The sequence below is a fragment of the Eurosta solidaginis genome, chromosome 1 (assembly GCF_040869045.1).
Source record: "Eurosta solidaginis isolate ZX-2024a chromosome 1, ASM4086904v1, whole genome shotgun sequence".
Taxonomy (NCBI): Eukaryota; Metazoa; Arthropoda; class Insecta; order Diptera; family Tephritidae; genus Eurosta; species Eurosta solidaginis.
The window spans coordinates 136,504,983-136,524,147 of NC_090319.1; the positions used below are offsets into that span (position 1 = coordinate 136,504,983).

Genomic DNA, 19,165 nt, shown 5'->3' on the forward strand with positions numbered 1-19,165 from the left:
ATGACAGCATGTTTGAAAGGTGGAAGAACCAGCGATTTCATCGTGTCAGGTGGTGGACGCGTGAGCTAACCCAGAAGAGGAGATCTGTCAGGCGCCTGAGCCGGCAGTTTTAACGCGCCCGGCATATTGATTCCGATGATCTGTCCCGACTCAGAAGTCAACTAAGTGTGGAAACGCGTGAATACAAAAGAATGATTGTAGAGGTGAAAGAAGAAGAATGGCGCAACTTCGTGTCAGAAAATTCGAACAACCCCTGTGGGGGTCGCCGCCAGACCGAAGTTAATTCCCTCCGTGTAGGCGAAAGAACAATATCAACATGGAGGGAATGTTCAGAGCTGCTTATCGAAGGGTTCTTTCCTAGGGCGGAGGTCCAGGTACCTCCCCTTGCGCAGGATGTACCTGTACCTCCACTAGAAGTTGAAGAGCTGGAATATGCATTTGGCCTGGTTAGGTCTAAACGGTCTCCGGGTTTGGATGGGATAAACGGAGAAATGTGCAAATGCTTGTGGAAGTTTATTCCGGAATATTTGGAAGCCGTTTATGATAAATGCATATGGGAGGGTTACTTCCCACGTGAGTGGAAAGCTGCTAGGGTTGTTGTTCTCTTGAAGTCGCCCGACAAAATAAGGTCTGATCCTCGGTCATACCGAGGTAACAGCCTTCTCCCAGTGCTTGGCAAAGTGCTGGAGAGGGTTATGGTTGAGCGTCTTCAGGAGCTAGTTGGGGGTAATCAGTCGGATAGACAGTTTGGGTTCAGGAAAGGACGCAGCATTGAAGACGCCTGGATGCATGTCCAAGACTTTGTTGAGAGAAGCACCAATAAATATGTCATTCACATATTTATTGACTTCAAGGGGGCGTTTGACTTCCTGCGCTGGGACAGGGTTATAGAGCGGAAATTGCTTTGTGGCAGAGCTATTTCTCGGACAGACGAGCTACTATCGTTGGTGCCTGTGAAAGTGTGGAAAGGGAGGTGGCTCGAGGTTGTCCGCAGGGATCCATCTGTGGTCCACATATATGGAACATGATGATGGACTCCTTTTTAAGGCAACTCGAGCATCTTTGCAAACTCTGCGCCTATGCGGATGACCTCCTCTTATTAGTGGAGGGGGATTCTCGCGCCAGCATTGAGCGTACCAGTGAGTCCCTATGTCATATAGTGGCTGGCTGGGGCGCCCATGTTGGCGTAGAGATTTCGGTGGACAAAACTGTGATGATGCTGCTTAAGGGCAGATTGTCCCAGAATCGCCCACCGGTTGTCCGCATCGGCGCGGTCAGCATCAGATATGCGACGAAAGTCAAATACCTGGGGCTGATAATGGCTGAGCGAATGAACTTCCTGCCACACATGGATGCTGTCAGGGACAAGATGCAGAATGTTTCGGGGCAGTTACGACGCATCATTCGGAGTGACTGGGGCCTGAGTCGCCGTGCCGTTTGTACAATATATCGTGGCCTATTCGTAGCATGTGCTACTTTTGGTGCCGCCATATGGTACCGAACGGTCATGACTGCTCATGGTCAGAGGCGCGTGCTGAGCATACAGAGGTTCATGATGCTCCCATGCTTGCCCTTGTGTCGTACCGTATCTACGGATGCGATGCAGGTGCTTCTGGGTGCACCCCCTCTCGACCTGGTGGTTATACAGCTCGCTGTTTCCTTCAGGCTGAGAAGGAGGGCAAGTTTGCCGCTGTTGGAGGATGGATGGGCCGCCGACGATAATGTGGACAGTGGATGGTTAGAAAATAGGCGTCGATTAGAAGGGGTGGTTAGAGGGAAGTGGCAGGAGCGCTGGGACAATAGTCCCAACGGCAGGGTAACGTACGGGTACATCCAGGACGTTTCATTTGTGGCGGAAAACCCATCTCACCCCTAGGCGGCCGGTCCGGAGTTGGTGGATACTCAACCGAAAGTGGCTTCGGCTGCGAAAGTCATACCAAGACTTTAAAGTGGTACCACGGGGAACAGATAGCCCGCGGAGCTTGCTCCGTTTCTGTTCGGTTGCGGTTGGCCCCTTTGGGAGCATCGTGGTGGCTGTGGTTGATATCCGAATGCGGTAAGAGTTGGTCAGCTCGAATGTGGAGTTGCATAGCAACCGGGTGCCATGACCCATAGAATGGAAGAGGTGTTAGATAGGCCTCCAACCCCACCAAGGTGATGATGTGTCCACTCACATTATCAATTGGTACCAAGGTAAGCGAGCCTTGGGGGCTGGTCAGACCTGCTTTGAGCCGTGCACTTGGTGCATACGTGAGGTTAGGTCTTCGAAGACAGGTACTCACGGTAAACCTACACTCGCTGCGGCTGCAAGCGAGCGCCTGTCTTGGAGCAAGCGGCTCGCTATATAAACGTGCAAGTAACATTTTCACCCCCGCTGAGCGGGTTGTGCGCTGGGCTTGGGACCCGCCACGTAAAACTATACTCCAATGAAATATAACAACAAGCCTCGGATAAATACACTCTCTATTGATGACGACCATGGCAAACGTTTGAAGGACAATGAATTGAGGGCATGCACCTGGAACGTCCGCTCCCTGAATGAGATTAGTGCAGATGCCCCGCTGGTTGATGTCCTCGTCAAAGCAAAATCTGCCATCACCGCCATCCAAGAAATGCGTTGGACGAAGCAAGGAAGAAAGAAGATCAAAAATTGTGACATCTATTGGAGTGGCCATACGAATAAGAGCAGTTTCGGCGTCGGAGAGAGACTTTGTCGCCAAGTTTTGGCGTTCATGCCTGTGGACGAGCGTCTCGCCGCTATCCGAATAAAAGCAAAATTTTTAATATATCATTCATCTGCGCCCATGCGCCGACAGAGGAGAAAGACGATGAGGTGAAAGACACTTTTTATGAACAATTAGAACGCACATACGAGCGCTGCCCTCGTCATGATATAAAAGTCGTGCTTGGCGACTTTAACGCCAGGGTGGGAAAAGAAGGTCTTTTTGGCCCTACAGTGGGAAAGTTCAGCCTACACAATGAAACTTCTCCTAATGGACTGAGGCTGATTGACTTTGCCGGTGCTCGAAACCAGCACGAGGTTCATGCATAAAAAATACATCAAGCTACATGGCTGTCTCCTGATCGAAATACTCGTAATCAGATCGATCACGTTGGGATAGACGGACGGCATGCCTACAGTGGTTTAGATGTGCGCACGATCCGAGGACCTAACATCGACTCGGACCATTATCTCGTTGCAGCCAAAATACGCACCGCCTTAGACGCTGCCTACAGGGCTACGTTAAAAGCGAGCGCGACAAGAGGAGTGTGTGAACGCTATCGTGATTTGAAAAGGGAAGCGAGACGCCTTTTCAGGAAGAAAAAACCAGAAGCAGAAAGGCGTGAGTGCGAGGAGCTTGCGATGTTAGCCACCAGGAATAACGCCCGAAAATTTTACCAAAAAACACGGCGACAGACGGAAGGTTTTAAGACCGGGGCAAGCTCCTGTAGGAACGAAAACGGCGACCATGTAACTGATGTCCAGAGTGCTTAGATTATGGAGGGAACACTTCTCTGCTCTCCCAAATGGAGGCAGCAATTCACTGCGCAGAGCTGAAAAACCCGATCCCGCAATCGATGATGATGGAATATATGTGTAAAACCCGTGAAAAGAGAATCGACACACATCACCTCTTCGTCGACTTTAAAGCCGCCTTCGACAACACGAAAAGGATCTGCCTATATGCCGCTATGTCTGAATTTGGAGTCCCCGCAAAACTTATACGGCTGTGCGAAATGACGTTGGGCAACACCATCAGCTCAGTCAGAGTTGGGAAGGACCTCTCCGAGCCGTTCGAAACTAAACGAGGTTTCAGACAGGGTGACCCCCTATCATGCGATTTCTTTAATTTGATGCTGGAGAAAATTATATTAGCTGCAGAACTTTACCGCACTGGAACAATATACTATAAAAGCGTGCAATTACTGGCATATGCTGACGACATTGATATCATCAGCCTAAACACCCGGGCTGTTAGTTCTGCTTACTCCAAACTGGAAAAAGAAGCGGTAAAGATGGGTTTGATGGTAAATGAGGACAAAACTAAGTACCTGCTGGCAGCGACCAAAGAGTCAGCGCATACGCGCCTTGGCAACCACGCTACTGTTGGCAGCCATAATTTCGAAATAGTAAAAGACTTCGTTTATTTGGGAATCAGCACTGAAATCCAGCGAAGAATCAATCTTGCCAATAAATGCTACTTTGGACTAACTAGGCAATTTAAAAGTAAAGTCCTCTCTCGGCGAACGAAAATCATCCTCTACAAGTCACTTATCGTACCCGTCCTGCTATATGGGGCAGAAGCATGGGCCATGACATCAGCAGACGAAGCGGCTTTGAGAGTGTTCGAGAGAAAAGTTCTTCGAAAGATTTATGGACCTCTACGCCTTGGCGATGGCGAGTACCGAAGAAGATTTAATGATGAGCTGTACGAGCTATACGCAGACATCATCATAGTCCAGCGAATTAAAACGCAGCGGCTGCGCTGGCTAGGCCATGTTATGCGAATGAAGGACGATGCTTCGGCCAAGAAAGTTTCCCTATCGGAACCCGCCTATGGAAGCAGAGGTAGGGGCGGCCCCCACTCCGTTGGAAGGACCAGGTGGAAAACGATTTAAACTACCTTGGTGTGACCAATTGGCGCCGGTTGGCGGAGCGAAGGAGCGACTGGCGCGCCTTGTTGGACGGCCATAACCGTTTAGACGGTTAAGCGCCAATTAAGTAAGTAAGTAAGTTCAGAAAATTAAATTTGTCGTTCAGAATTTCTGTTTGTAGTTCGGAAAATTATAATTGAACTTAAATTGTAATTTTCTGAACTTCAGTTGAAATTCCTGAGCTTCAATTATAATTTACTGAACTTCTATTGAAAATTCTGAACTTCAATTGTAATTTTTTTAACTGCAATTGAAATTCCCGAACTTTCAGAACTTCAATTGCAACTTTCAAAATTTTTTTACATAAAATGAACAATTTAACATTTTTTCTGACAGTTAAAGTGGTGAATTGCCTACCAGTGGTTTGAAACCACTTTCATTCGTGTTGGCGCTTCTCTATATCATTAATATAACAATATCTTTTTAATAATTTATTTAGTAGACGAATATAAATTTTTTTCCTTTACATTTTAGAACTGTGTACAAAAATATGTAATTTTACATATCGCAACCAAAACCAAAAAGTATTGCAACTCGTAATCAGAGAAGCTTTTTGTTGAATGTTGATTTATATCACAAAAATAACAAAATTCTTAACAAAACCAGGCTAAATGGTAACGTTAACCACCAAAAAAACATAAGTTATTTTACGATGATTTCATGGATCGATTTACACTTAAATACCGATTTAATTTTTTTTAAGTTTTCACATTTTTTAGTTTAAAATGCGATATATATATACAGTGGAATAATTTTAGATTGAGGGTACTTCATGCAATTTTCTTTCTTCGTGATTTTGCAATAATAAACGTAGGTACTCATAGTAATTTTTTGTTTTGAATTATGTGATTACAATATTTATAAGAACCATTTAGTTGATGGCATTGGTACTGTCAGTTAAATTCATCAACAATTACTTATATTTAAAATATGTTTTTGTTATACATCTCTTTTACAAATTTTGGTTAAAAATTATTGAAAAATCCGTTGCAATTAATTTGCTTTAAAAATCTTTGCAAACTTTACGAGATTGTTGAATATTATTTTAATTAGAGCATAAAGAGCATAGAATAGTAACGTAGGAAAAACTTCGAATTATTTCAGTTAAGTACATCACAAATATTTATATTCAAAATACTTTTTTGTTATACATCTAGTTTATAAATTTTGTTTAAAAATTATTGACAAATTCGTTGCAATTAAATTGCTTTAAAATTCTTTGCAAACTTTACGAGATTGTTGAATATTATTTTAATTAGAGCATAAAAAGCTTAGATTAATAACGTAGGACAAAACTTAGAGTTATTAGATTCTTAGATACTTTTTAACCAAGATTATTTCAGTGTGTGTTGTTCGTTTGTTGTACAAATTCGTTGCATATTAATTTTCAGATCAAGAATACTCAAAGGTGTCGTGGCATCGTCTTGTTGGTCAATCGCGCGCCGCAATATCCAGTGACGGGAATTGACATTCATTGTAAAGTAGCGAACGCACGGTCCTGCGCAAACACATCGCCAACTTGTGGTGGCAAAAGATATGCTGAACTGTAGAAGAAGAACCATTTTTAAAATTTAATAAAATCAAAAATGATTATTGTGTTAAAAAGGGTTATAGTATTGTATGCTAAAGTATAGCCAAGTTTCAGCGGCATTGCCCTGGTGAAAATTGAGTTAGAATAGGTCTCATTCTTTATTCTCAGAAACATTTACAAAGGTAACTCGTAAGATATTAAAAACCCTCAACGCTTTTTGCAATAACTTCAAAAAAACTCACATTCAAACCGGTGTCATATCCCTACTTCTGTTTAACTTCTACATATCAATAGCTGTCTTCACCACCAGAAGGAGTTACTATTGTTTCCTACGCTTATACTATTGTTTCCTACATCGATGAGCTTTGTAATAAAATAAACAGCTACCTCCCTGATATCTCCGGTTTTGTCCCCTCGCCAAACCTGAAATTGTCACCGACCAAATCATCGGCGACCTTATTTAAAACATGGACGCGCCAAATGTCGGCCAGATTGAACATACACGTTGATGGCACTACGCTACCGACTGTCCTATACCCCAAAATCTTGGGTGTGACGTTTGATCAGGATCTACATTTTGGTGAGCACGCAGCCGCAATTGTTCCAAGAATTCAGAGCCGTAACAAAATCCTGAAATTCCTCGCTGGCAGTACCTGGGGAAAAGATAAAGAAACGCTCATGACCACATACAAAGCAATTAGCCAGCCGATTACGTGCTACGCGTCACTCATATGGTCGCCAAGCCTAAAAATTACCCACTGGAAGAAGCTACAGGCCTGCCAAAATACTGCTCTCAAAATTGCCACGGGCTGTCTTCTTATGTCCCCAGAACACCATCTGCATAATGAGGCGAGAATACTCCCCATCAGGGATAGAAATGAGATGCTGACCAAACAGTTCCTGTTGAATACCCAGAAACCTGAGCATCCCAACAGACATCTGATTGATGAACCAGAACCACCTAGGGGCCTAAGGAGTTATCTCCGTAAGCATTTTGAGGAAATATGGCACCTGAGAACCCATCCGTATGAAGCGAAAAAACACAAGCAGGTCCTTGGTGAACTCCATAAACAGGCGTCGGACCTTTATGCCGGGAACTGCCCGGTGAATCCAGTACTTAAAGAAAAGTATCCAGTGAAAAGGAACGCATACTCCCCAGGGAAACGCGTGTCACTCTTGCTCAACTTCGTTCTGGATACTGTAACAGGTTAAACTCTTATCTATCCAGAATCAACCCCGACTCTATTTATGGTCCACCCCTGTTGAAACAGCAAGTTTCCTCGGACTCCCGTTAGAAGACATTGATAACAATTTGTGATTGGTCAGACCTATTGGGGCGAAGCACTACTACAACAACATCAGAAGGCACTCGAAGACAATGCCTCAAAACTAACAACCAAAAGCAATAATTATCATTTCACTGACACAAATCTTATTGTTTTTTCTTTCGTAGTTATCTCTCTCCGTGTCTATTTCATGTACCATTGGAACACGAGGAATGTCGACCGATCCTGTGATTTTTGAGGAACAAATTTATATGTGATTGTTACCTCTCAGTCACAGCGATTTTTAGCCGAGACGGTGACTGGAAAAAAACAAAAACAACAGGAATCAGTTTCATATTTTTCCCTAGGGGTTGTGTTGCGAATAAGTACCCTGCAAAAATCGTGTGACCAAAAACGCACACAGCCACACGAATTTTTGACAGGGGTGACGATTTGGAATGAAAAATTGTGCAAATGAAATAGCATGCTGACAAATTTTGCTTTCCCCCAATGTATCGTGCTCTCTCGCACCTATTATTTTCATAGGGATAGCAAAATACGTCATTTTTGCGTGCAAAAAAATTCGCCATTTCTAATTCAGCAGAAAAGTGGAAATTTTTTTCAATTTGTGTGAAAATCAAATCGATTTTTTGGTTAATTTTTTCAACCTGTATTTACATTTTGCAGAAATTAATATACGCATACTTTAATATTTTTTGGTCTACTAAAGTGTGTTTTAGCAAAAAACTCATATCAATGTGTGCATAAACATGCAGAGGAAAGAAAGTGAAATATGTAATTGCATAGTATAAATAATCGTGAGCAATTCTAATGCAGAATAGTAAATTTTGATTTCCACATACATAAAAGAAAAAATTCTTGTTACAGTGCTTATATGGATTTATTTACAAAACACATACCATTAAGATTTATTATCCAAAATTGAAAAAAATGATTAGAAAATTCAGTGTAAAAAAACGGCTATGTGTGCAATAAAATAGCCTCTCTTGTTGAGATACCCATCCATGGTCTCCATTAATTATTGTGACGGAGGTGTGTTTGCAGCAGCAAGGTGAACCCAAACAGTGTAGGTCGTGGTGGTTGTTGTTCGTGGTGTTTTTATTGGCGACTGACATTAGCGCTGTACGATTAGAACGGCGAAATGTTCTCATCGTAGAATCATACCTCCTGTATAAGCAGCTGCGATGATGATGGCTATGATTTTACAAAAAGCAATAACGCAGGGCGCTGGAAAGGATTATTTATACCGTCCTTGAAAAAGATGTGTCTATTTATACTTATTTAATGCAAAAACTTTCATACATATGTATATTAGAAATAATACAATTAAACTATATTTGTTTAATGTTGCAAAGGTGCTGGAGCAAGTACACCCACGTTTATCGGCCAAAGAAGATGCGCTTTTGTTTGTGGAAACACTTTGCTTACGCATTTTAGCGATGCTTTGCGCTAAGCCCCTGACCGAACACTGTCCAGGTAAGATTAGTAAAAAAGAAACAAATTGACAAGTTTTCCATTTATTACATTGCGTTATTGCTTATGTTATTGGGATACGGGGCAGTACTGAACGAGATAACTGATCATGCTGTGAATACCCGCCACGCCTAGATCATATAGAAGGCTTTTGGAGTTGCTGTGGTAAGAGATGAGCAAATGAGCACTTTGACACTAAATTCATATTAAATCGAGTAGGTTTAAGTGTGGTTATAGAGAACAATAATAGCTGGACAAAAAAACGTAAGAAAATGGGGACTTTCGACATACTCATATCGCGATTTGCCCCTATTAACATTAAAAAGCTATATATACAGATAACACTCAAACTAACGTGAAATGTCTTAACTGAGGATGCCAGTACCTGAACATTATGGGTTTATACAGCAAAAGGCAGAACGCCCGGAATCAAGGGGTTTATAAGCCCAATACAAAGCTTTATAATAGCTTCAAAATCCCCGTACCCAATTGTCAACCGCGCCCACAACCTTTGGAGAATGCCTTTATAGCTACAACAAGAAGTCGTAGGCTGTCAACGCTCCCAACAATTTTATTTGTTGTAGTTGCTGTAGCACTTCAAGTTGCTTAAACCCTCAGTTGTCCTGGAGATGTGAAAAAAGTTGAATATAAATGATAATGTGTAAGCGGATAGTCAAGCAAGCAAATCAGAAGGATACAGTTTGAAGTTCTGCTACAGTTGTTTGGATTTCTATAAGCAGGATCCGTACCTTCTTTGTGCTAGGTTGAGAGTGAAACGCGGCATTCAGCGCAAGGTGGTAAAGTGATTTAGACGCTAACTGAAATGCGGCAGGTATCTGTAACACCTTCAAAACGGTCATCGTACTGATCTGGCAGATTAACAAGTCGCATCAGTTATAAATGCTAGACAATACCTGAACCCATTGAAAAATCCGAATCTCAACCCGAGCGGGTTAAGGGTTTTAGAATATCCCTGGGTAGGCATGCCTGTTCTAAAGTATCATTCCTGATTCAGGCGGGCTGGTATTAAAAGGTGCTGGTACCAGAACTGAAATATGGCGTACCATTAACCCGAAAAGAACTGCCCTACAACCTTCGGGGAAGCCTAAAAGCCCGACATAGTTTCAGTCAAGGACTTTACCACGGCAACAACGGAAAGCGCAGTCTTTGTTCTGTTGATATTTTAAAAGCAGTGGATGGTTGGTTTCGATAAAGACACATTCGCGGCCGAAGTATTTTCCGTCATTCGCTAAACTATGCCGCTGACTATGGAATGCTCCTACACGCTTTTTGAACTTTTGATGATAATGGCAGGCACCTTGTTGTTGGTGTTAGGGCTCAGCCGAACTCCATAGCGCTCAACTATGGCGTCGAGCTTTAGGCCGGGCGGTATGATGGTGGTGACCCAGAACTGACAGGCTGCTAAGCGAACCGTGCCTATTGAATGATTTGCAGCCATGGAACTCGGGGGTGGGGAGGGATGGCCTGAAGATTTAATGTGGCCATACAAACCGTTCCCGAGATGGTTGGGCTAGTACCTTAATGGTGCTGTGTTACCGGAGCGTGCCGGATCTGTATCCGGAAAAGGACCATCACATCGATAACACTCCCCAAAGCCTTCGGGGAACAACCTTATCGCTTCAACAACAACAACAACAGCTGCTCCCATCTCGGGAACGATTTCATAGCCATTTTAAAACTTCTAGATCGTGTGTCATTTTAAAATTATTTCGATTTTTTCTGCATTTAAGCCATTTGATTTCGAAAAAAAATCGAATGTGCTCATAAACTTTTAAGCAAATTGTTTTTTCTTATATATGGATCAATATCATTTATTTCAAATTGGAATTAAAATAAAAATAAATGTAAGGCGCGATAACCTCCGAAGAGATCTAAGGCCGATCATCTCTTCCAATTTGCGTCGTGCTCCTCTTGATTTTCCGTACAAACCGGACGGGACCTACATGTTTTATGCCGACTCCGAACGGCATCTGCAAGGCAGATGAGTTTTCACTGAGAGCTTTTCATGGCAGAAATACACCCGGGGTGCTTGCCAAACACTGCCGAGGGGCGACCCCGCTTAGAAAAATTTTCTTCTAATTGAAAAACCTTATTTCTAAAATTTTGATGTTGCTTTGCCCGGGGTGTGAACCCAGGGCATACGGTGTGGTAGGCGGAGCACGCTACCATCACACCACGGTGGCCGCCGATCAAATTGGAATTATTCTACATAAAAAACGCACGAATATCTTTCTTTTAATACTTCATTACTAAATGTTTTCCTAAGCATTTTAAGCATACTAAAATGTACATATATATAGATATAAGTATTAAGTGTATTAAAAATAACAATTTTAAATATTTATATTAAACAAAACATAGGTATATACTATAATGATTAATATGGCAAACTGGTGTTGAAAGCGGCACTTAATCCCAACAAGCACTGCACTTAATCCCTTAGCACAGAATATGTCATCTAATTGTGTGCTTAGTAAGAAAGCATTAGCCCATTCGTCACCAAATTCAATCTGTTAATAAAAGAAATATTTAAATGCATGTACTAGAGCAATTTGTTTGTAAATCATCAATATGAGTTTGCTTTAAAATGCCTAATGGCATGTGATATCTTGTATAACATACCTGCTTAAATAGTTTGCTATAAAACTGATGCATTATATCACTCGCCTCCAACAAATATATTTTACGTATATTACGCAAATGTTTTAAAATATCGAACTCTTCACGATACAAACGCATTACGAACGTGTTTGCAAATGCAATGCGTGTTTTGAGTATACGACTTAACGCATTTAAAACTACTTCTTCCAAAGGTAAAATATGTTTAGATTGCTCAAATTGTTCGAATATCGCTAAAGCGGTTGGTTCTGCATCTTTCATAGTATTTGCTTCGCGTGCATCGTATTGATCTCCACCAGCGCCTTTTTCAGTGTCTGATAAATTCATATTCATTGTAAAAGCGAGTAGTAGAAAATCATCATTTATTGTGAGTTTTTGGAGTATTTTATCATCTGCATAGCAATTATCGAATCCAGCTGACTCCACAGCGGTATCCACAACATCCACATTTTCCCCACCACCATTCGTTTCAATTGTCTTATTATCATTTTTTGATTCTTCACCATTTCGCTTGCACAATTTGTTTTTGTAAAATGCGCACATATTTAAGCACATCTTCGATGAAAACATCATACAATTTATCCTCAATTGCACCGCATGCAGTGCGTAACTCACCGATGCGATTAATTTCATACAACAGATTTAGTATGCAACCGGCTTCGAGTGAATGTTCCAATAGCAATTGAAAAAAACCATTTTCTGTTATCATTTTAGAAATTTGCGTTGGTACAAAAAATGCTTTCTCCTTATTCTTGCTGTATTCACGCACTCGTATACTTTGCCCCGGTTGTTCGTCGATTCGTTCAATAATAAATTCATTATGCCAATCATCTAAACGCCCCTCTGTCCACCAAGTATCGGCAATCATTAAAAATACTTTCACTGTTGCAAAAAATAATGACATTGCCAAATTAGCTTCAGTCGATGTAATTGCAACTCTATTGCAATGTACTAAAGCGGCTAGCAAATGAACACTTGCGATATGTGCAGGCAATTGCCGTGTACTTACAATTGCCTGCTGATGGATATTGTGTAAATATGATGTAAACTTATAACAGTATTAACTTCGCAATCGGCTTGTAGAAGCAATTCTCTCTCGCAAGCAAGCAACTCAGCGTATTTGGTGGCGTATAATCGTCGGCAGCATAAATGAGTTTGTATATACGGCAGAAAGTGCTCATCACGCATTGATACAATGACGATCTAGAAAAGAATGGATGATATTAAATATATTATCATGGACATACAAATTTAAAATCCGTTTTTGTAGCTGGAAAAGCACTTAAGAACATTAAGCATAATATAATATGTACTTCCGCTGCAGGGATATCCAGCGAATGCGAAAAGGTCGCGGATGAGGCAACGGAGGCAGCCTTAGGTTCACCACCGAAAGCACAGCGCAGGATTGTTCATTCAACTTCGAAAGCCACAGCTCATATAGCATCATAGAATAGGCATACCTATCTGATCGATATGCATTCGAGCTCGAGATTATAAAGTCTTAATCCCAACAACCGATTGCTCAAGGGTTCCCCAGCGGGTTAGGGGGTTAGAATATACGCGCGGTAGGTATGCCTGTAGTAAGAGGTGACTAAAATACCAGATTCAAGGGGTTGTGTAGCGCAACCCTTTCAGGTTCCCGCGCAATATATAGCTTCTCCAAACCCAATTGTCAACCTCACCTATCAGCGGCGAATCCTGTCTCATTAACAGCCGAGGCTCTGGCGACCCCTAACTCCTCATGGATCTAGGGGGTAGGAGAACGGTATGGCGAAGAAGGTCGCATGTGGTCATAACAAATCGTTATCGAGATGGTCGGGCTTGGTACCGGAACGTACCGGATCTGCATCCGGCAAAGGACCATCAACAAGGCCTTCGGGGAGTGTCCTTATCGCTACTACAACAACAACAACATTGCTCAAGGGTCATGGTATTGGCGTGCTACAGTGCGATAGGCTCTGGGTTAATTAAAACCGCTTGGCCTAATTTTTAGGACTACTACAAAAGTGTACTGATAAATTTATACGTGGGTTGAGCAGATCCAAACCCTGCTACAACAACGAAATGTAATAGGACTTACCGTTCGTGTGCTGGTGAGTGTGACATTTTTTCTGACGGCAATATTTTCGTTTTTTACGTGGAAAAATTTGCAAGTTTGAGGCACTTGGAACATCCAAAAAATTTCACGTAGCAAACAATACTCTGTAGCTGTTTCGGGTTCCTCACGCAGTCGATGACCTTTTGTTGAGTTATTATGATGATAATATTCTAAAGCGAAATTCGCTTCCTTATTTGTACTTTCGATATGAAGTTGTATTTTTTTAATGCCCTTCGCCCACCAAGAGTGTTCAGCAAACGCTCTTCTGCTTTAGAGCTATCATATTTTTTAAACGTAAACGATTTCATAGGTGGCTTAATGTTTTCCATGCCACGTGGTGGGAATGGGGTGATATCTATTGGTTGAGAATGGCGCGTTTCCATGTCTTCATCTGTACAGGAACTTACATCCTCTTGAGAATCATTAGACCACGACTTGAATAATAATTAAGCATATTTATCAGCTCATATATTTACAATAAAATAAGTATACACAATACTTACACTCAATTCTGAAGAGCTATTACTAAAACGTTCTATTGGTATAAAATCTTCTTGTAACATTTTATGCCGCTTTCTACGCATTCACCCTGCTTAATCTCTTCATGCTCCTCGAGCAGTCTTTCAATTTTTTCTTTATTACGGCGCAATGCTTCAGTCGGATTGTATGTCAGTGTTAATAGAAAATCAAGTAATGACTAATGCACATCCACTTCATAATGTTCCACACAGAGTGGATGTTGTATGATTTCTTCACATAATTTGCCCAATTGCTCCGCATATTCAGTTTGGTTATCAACTTCGAATTTCTCTTGAATGCCTTCTATTTTTCGCCGTACTTCATGGCTGTTCGTACTCAAATTCCAGTTGTTCACAGCTGCGTAGATTTTCATCGTCATCTTGAAGTCCGGTGAACTCTTTGATTAGTAATGGTATATTTTCGCGTATGATTTCGTTGCGCTTCTCTTGTGTAGACATGTTTCATTGATTATGTGTTTTTATCTTTTGGCTTTTGATGGCCGGTCTATTCACCGATGTGTACAGATTAATTCGCGTTTCTTCTGTTTCTGTTTAGGTTAGGTTAGGTTGCAAGGGCTGAGCTGGACACTATGGTAACAGCTCACTACTTAGGCCACCAATGGGCCCATTGTAATACCCTATACAGTATCAAATTGGTATTGGCAACCGCCATGGTGTGATGGTAGCGTGCTCCGCCTACCACACCGAATACCCTGGGTTCACACCCCAATAAGCAACATCAAAATTTTAGAAAGAAGGGTTTTCAATTAGAAGAAAATTTTTCTAAGCGGGGTCGCCCTCGGCAGTATTTGGCAAGCGCTCCGGGTGTATTTCTGCCATGAAAAGCTCTCAGTGAAAACTCATCTGCCTTGCAGATGCCGTTCGGAGTCGGCATAAAACATGTAGGTCCCGTCCGGCCAATTTGTAGGGAAAATCAAGAGGAGCACGACGCAAATTGGAAGAGAAGCTCGGCCTTAGATCTCTTCGGAGGTTATCGCGCCTTACATTTATTTTATTTATACAGTATCAAAGGGGATCCCTACTCTGCTAGAGCCTTTACTTCATAGCTAGAGACCTCAGCGAGGTCATGTAGAAAAGGTTTACCAAGGATGGCCAACCTACGCCTACTAAGCGCTGGACAATAACAGAGAGGGTGATGGACACTCTCTTCCTCTTCTGTACATCTGCAGCTGCGACAATAGTCGAAGGTCGTTACCCCCATTCTAGCACCATGCGTGCCTATTAAGCAATGCCCTGTTAGAACCCTTATCAGGGACGATAGAACTGATTTGTTTAAAATCAGAAGCGCTTCTGTGCGCCCCTTGTCTTATGAGGGCCAGGTTTGCCTGGATATCTCAGACGATGATATGGCTGACCATAGTCCATTTGCAATTCTTATAGTGCTTGTGTTCACACGAAGCCTGAAAGTGGCATGGGTATACCTACCGAATCATTTCCCGGAAGGATATGGTCGGTGGTGCCTCTTCTGGCCAGCTCGTCTGCTCTGCAATTGCCTTCAATATCCCTGTGCCCAGAGATATAAACACATGTTTATATATTTTTTATAATAGTGAGTAAATTTATAATATAGTTTTAAATAACTACTTTTATACATAACCTGTAGATAATCCCTAAAACAGATGTGATGGCGCACCAAAAAGTGGTACGGGAAACCAAGGTACTTATAAGGAGAGTACATAAAATGGTCTCTCGGATCACCGGCGAAAGTGGAGACAATCTCCAAACCGACATCGCAGAGGTGCTTCCAATGAAGACCCTCAATGCAGTCTTTGACTTCGAGGAAAAGATGGAAGACAAAAATTTCGAGGATGCAGTTGTAAGTGATTTTCCTCTGTTAATGTTTTGTATAATGTTTATACTAGTTGTGCTTAGTTTTATATATTACTTCATAGCAACATTGTTTGCAGATTACATATTTTTTCGCTCTCAGGGGCACGTCCGGCGATCTTTGTGGTGTGGTAAAACAGATATTCAGCGATGATGTGCTCGATTTGGTTAAATGGAGTGGTGGAAATAATAAAAAAGCACTCTCAAAGCTAAAAATAGTGCACATTGCTTTATTTGGTAATTCTTTGTCTTAAAACATACTTATAACATGACTTGACTATTCTGATTTTTTTTAATATTTTCTAGAAATTTTCAAACTACTAGGTCGATTAACGTTTAAGGACGACCTCAGCAAATGCATAACCAACCCTAAGCCACAACAGATGCAAACAGAGGCGGTATTTAAAAAATAAGAAATAATTATTCGCTGCAGACGTGCGGTTATTTTGTAGCATGAAATAATGTCGAATATATATAATTTTTGCAGGTAAATATAAAACGTTCATGCAAATCTGAATAGGTGTGATAATTGAACATATTTTTCGCAAATCTATTTAGAAGCAACAATTGTTTCCTCATTAAACTTCAATAATGTACTTAAGCTTGCCCAATAAATGAAACGATGAAAATTATATATAATTATTTTTCCTCTTTTGTTCATCCAACAGTTAACAAATTCCATGAGCGGCCTATCCATTGAAGCAACCGTCTCCGACTGCTCCGCAACCCAATACACCATTTATAAATGCTAACCTACCAGGTGCTCCTCCAAATAATGCTACTCAGGAAGATGCTCAACCAATATCCAATAGACCACCAACTTACATGCAAGCGCAACAACGGCACCAACAATAACAATAACCGAAAAATAACAATAACTTTATAGCTGGTCAATATGCCAATGGCCCAACAGCTAAGCCGCCGCCTCAAGCCAATGCGCCAACTTCCATGTATGCACAAAATATGTGGTACAAGATCAGGGTAACTCCTCGCTACGTTATTTTAGGTATTGATATTCGAAATTAATGTTTTGTTTGTCAATTATATTGATCTTTATCGTTTGCAGGCCGTCTTTGTATTGCATACCTGCAACAGCTGATTTATTAAAAACAACTGCTTTACCCTTTGCACTTACCATCTCACCCATTGTAAATTTTGGTGAATTGGGTCCAATTAGATGTAATCGTAGCAAGCCTTATAAGTCATCAAATATACAATTTGTTGATGCTGGTCGTTGTTTCCAATATCTTATGTGTAAAGTAACAACAAAAGGTAAAATAAATCTTTCACTTTTACTCGTGTTCATTGATCCATATTTTATCTCAACAGTGCCAACTGAACATTTCCAACATATGGATAATTTTTTGTGTTAAAAAGTTTGGGTACCGATAACTCTCAAGGTAAACCTCAACTCATATCCAACATCAATGCCTCTCAATCAATAGTGGACGCTGTACGCACTACACGGATAGTATACATATTCATGATATACGAGACATGAAAGTGTTACATCAAATCCAAAATATTGCACCAAACGGACTGGGTCTGTGTTCGCTATCGTTGAACTCCCATTTAGCTTATCCCATTAGTAAAAGCTCATGAAAGTCGCTTATCAACACTAAATTTCTCACCAAGTATTCTGTGTAAAGAATGGACAGCGTGTGCAAGAGTTTCAACGTGGTACAATGCGTTGTGTGCGTATAGCATCATTGGTATCTTTGATACATGGATATTTCTTATGAGCCACTTCAAATACGGAAACAGTACACGTATTTAAAATGGATGAGAAGGCTGTGATGATTGCATTAAACGGTGAGTTATTGAATAACATACGAAAACCACTTTAACCCATCTATTTATTTGCATTACAGATGAAGCTTTACAAGTAGCAAAAATTGCTGCCGCCAAGAAATTGGAAAAGACAGAAGCATTCATCACACTGTACGGAAACTGCTGCGACCGATACAACGATAATCTCTACTTCGCCGAGTAGCGGCTGGTCCGGCTATCTATCGAAGACAGTATCATCATATCTTCACAGATTAGCGATGTGCTTGCGCAGGACCGTGCCTTCGCTACTTTATGACGAAATTCAGTTCCCACCAATGGCTATTGCATGAACATCAACAATCAATGGCTATTTAATGACACGACACGTTTGACTGCCGCAGCGAAAGCTTAAACAATTTTTGTTTGAGCATGAAAAATTATTACGCATTTTTTTACTGGTTTAGTTTAGGTTCTTGTGGCGGCGTTGGAAGTTTGAAATTTATTAAAATTTTATTATTATTATCAATATAATATATTGTAATATAACAATATTTTTCTATGTACAGTGCTGGTCACTTAGATGACGCTGCAGTAATATAGCTCAAAGCAATTAATATATTTTTTATGTTATTATTAAAGTACTTACTTCTTTTTTATATGAATGGTATTACTTTAAGTTACAATTTCATGTACATATATAATAAAGTATGTCGTGGTACGATTGCTTTTGGAATTAGATTTGAAACCAATCAATACTTCTGCTAAGGGTTGCAGAATTATTGCTGGAATGATTAGATTTAGAACAATAATAAGTCTGACTCAATTACTAGTCCTTCATTTTTAAATTCATATTTTACTTTACTTTATTACTTTCAAATTCAATTACGACAGCAATCGGATTCCACGACACCTTTGAATATTCTTGATCTGAAAAAAGAGTAAATCTAATCTGAATTTCTAATTGGCTTAAAGTTGTAGATTGAAATTGATTCAAATAATTGGAGTTTTTTCTAAAGCTTAAAATTATTATCTGTTCGCTTGGAGAAGATTTCAATTGAAAAACGAAAACCAATTAAGCGAGTTTATGTTATTACTAAAGTACTTACTTCTTTTTTATATGAATTGTATTACTTTAAGTTACAATATCATGTACATATATAATAAAGTATGTCGTGTTACGATTGCTGTTGGAATTAGATTTGAAACCAATCAATACTTCTGCTAAGGGTTGCAGAATTATTGCTGGAATGATTAGATTTAGAACAATAATAAGTCTGACTCAATTACTAGTCCTTCATTTTTAAATTCATATTTTACTTTACTTTATTACTTTCAAATTCAATTA

The 19,165-nt window shown here is 40.7% G+C and overlaps 2 pseudogenes; one reads left to right on the forward strand and one right to left on the reverse strand.

Moving 5' to 3' along the window:
* Nucleotides 1-18,270, forward strand: part of LOC137237911 (WD repeat domain phosphoinositide-interacting protein 1-like) — a 68,590-nt pseudogene extending 50,320 nt beyond the window's left edge.
* Nucleotides 11,291-14,661, reverse strand: LOC137238180 (gamma-tubulin complex component 5-like; annotated as a pseudogene).
* Nucleotides 18,271-19,165: the final 895 nt, after the last annotated feature.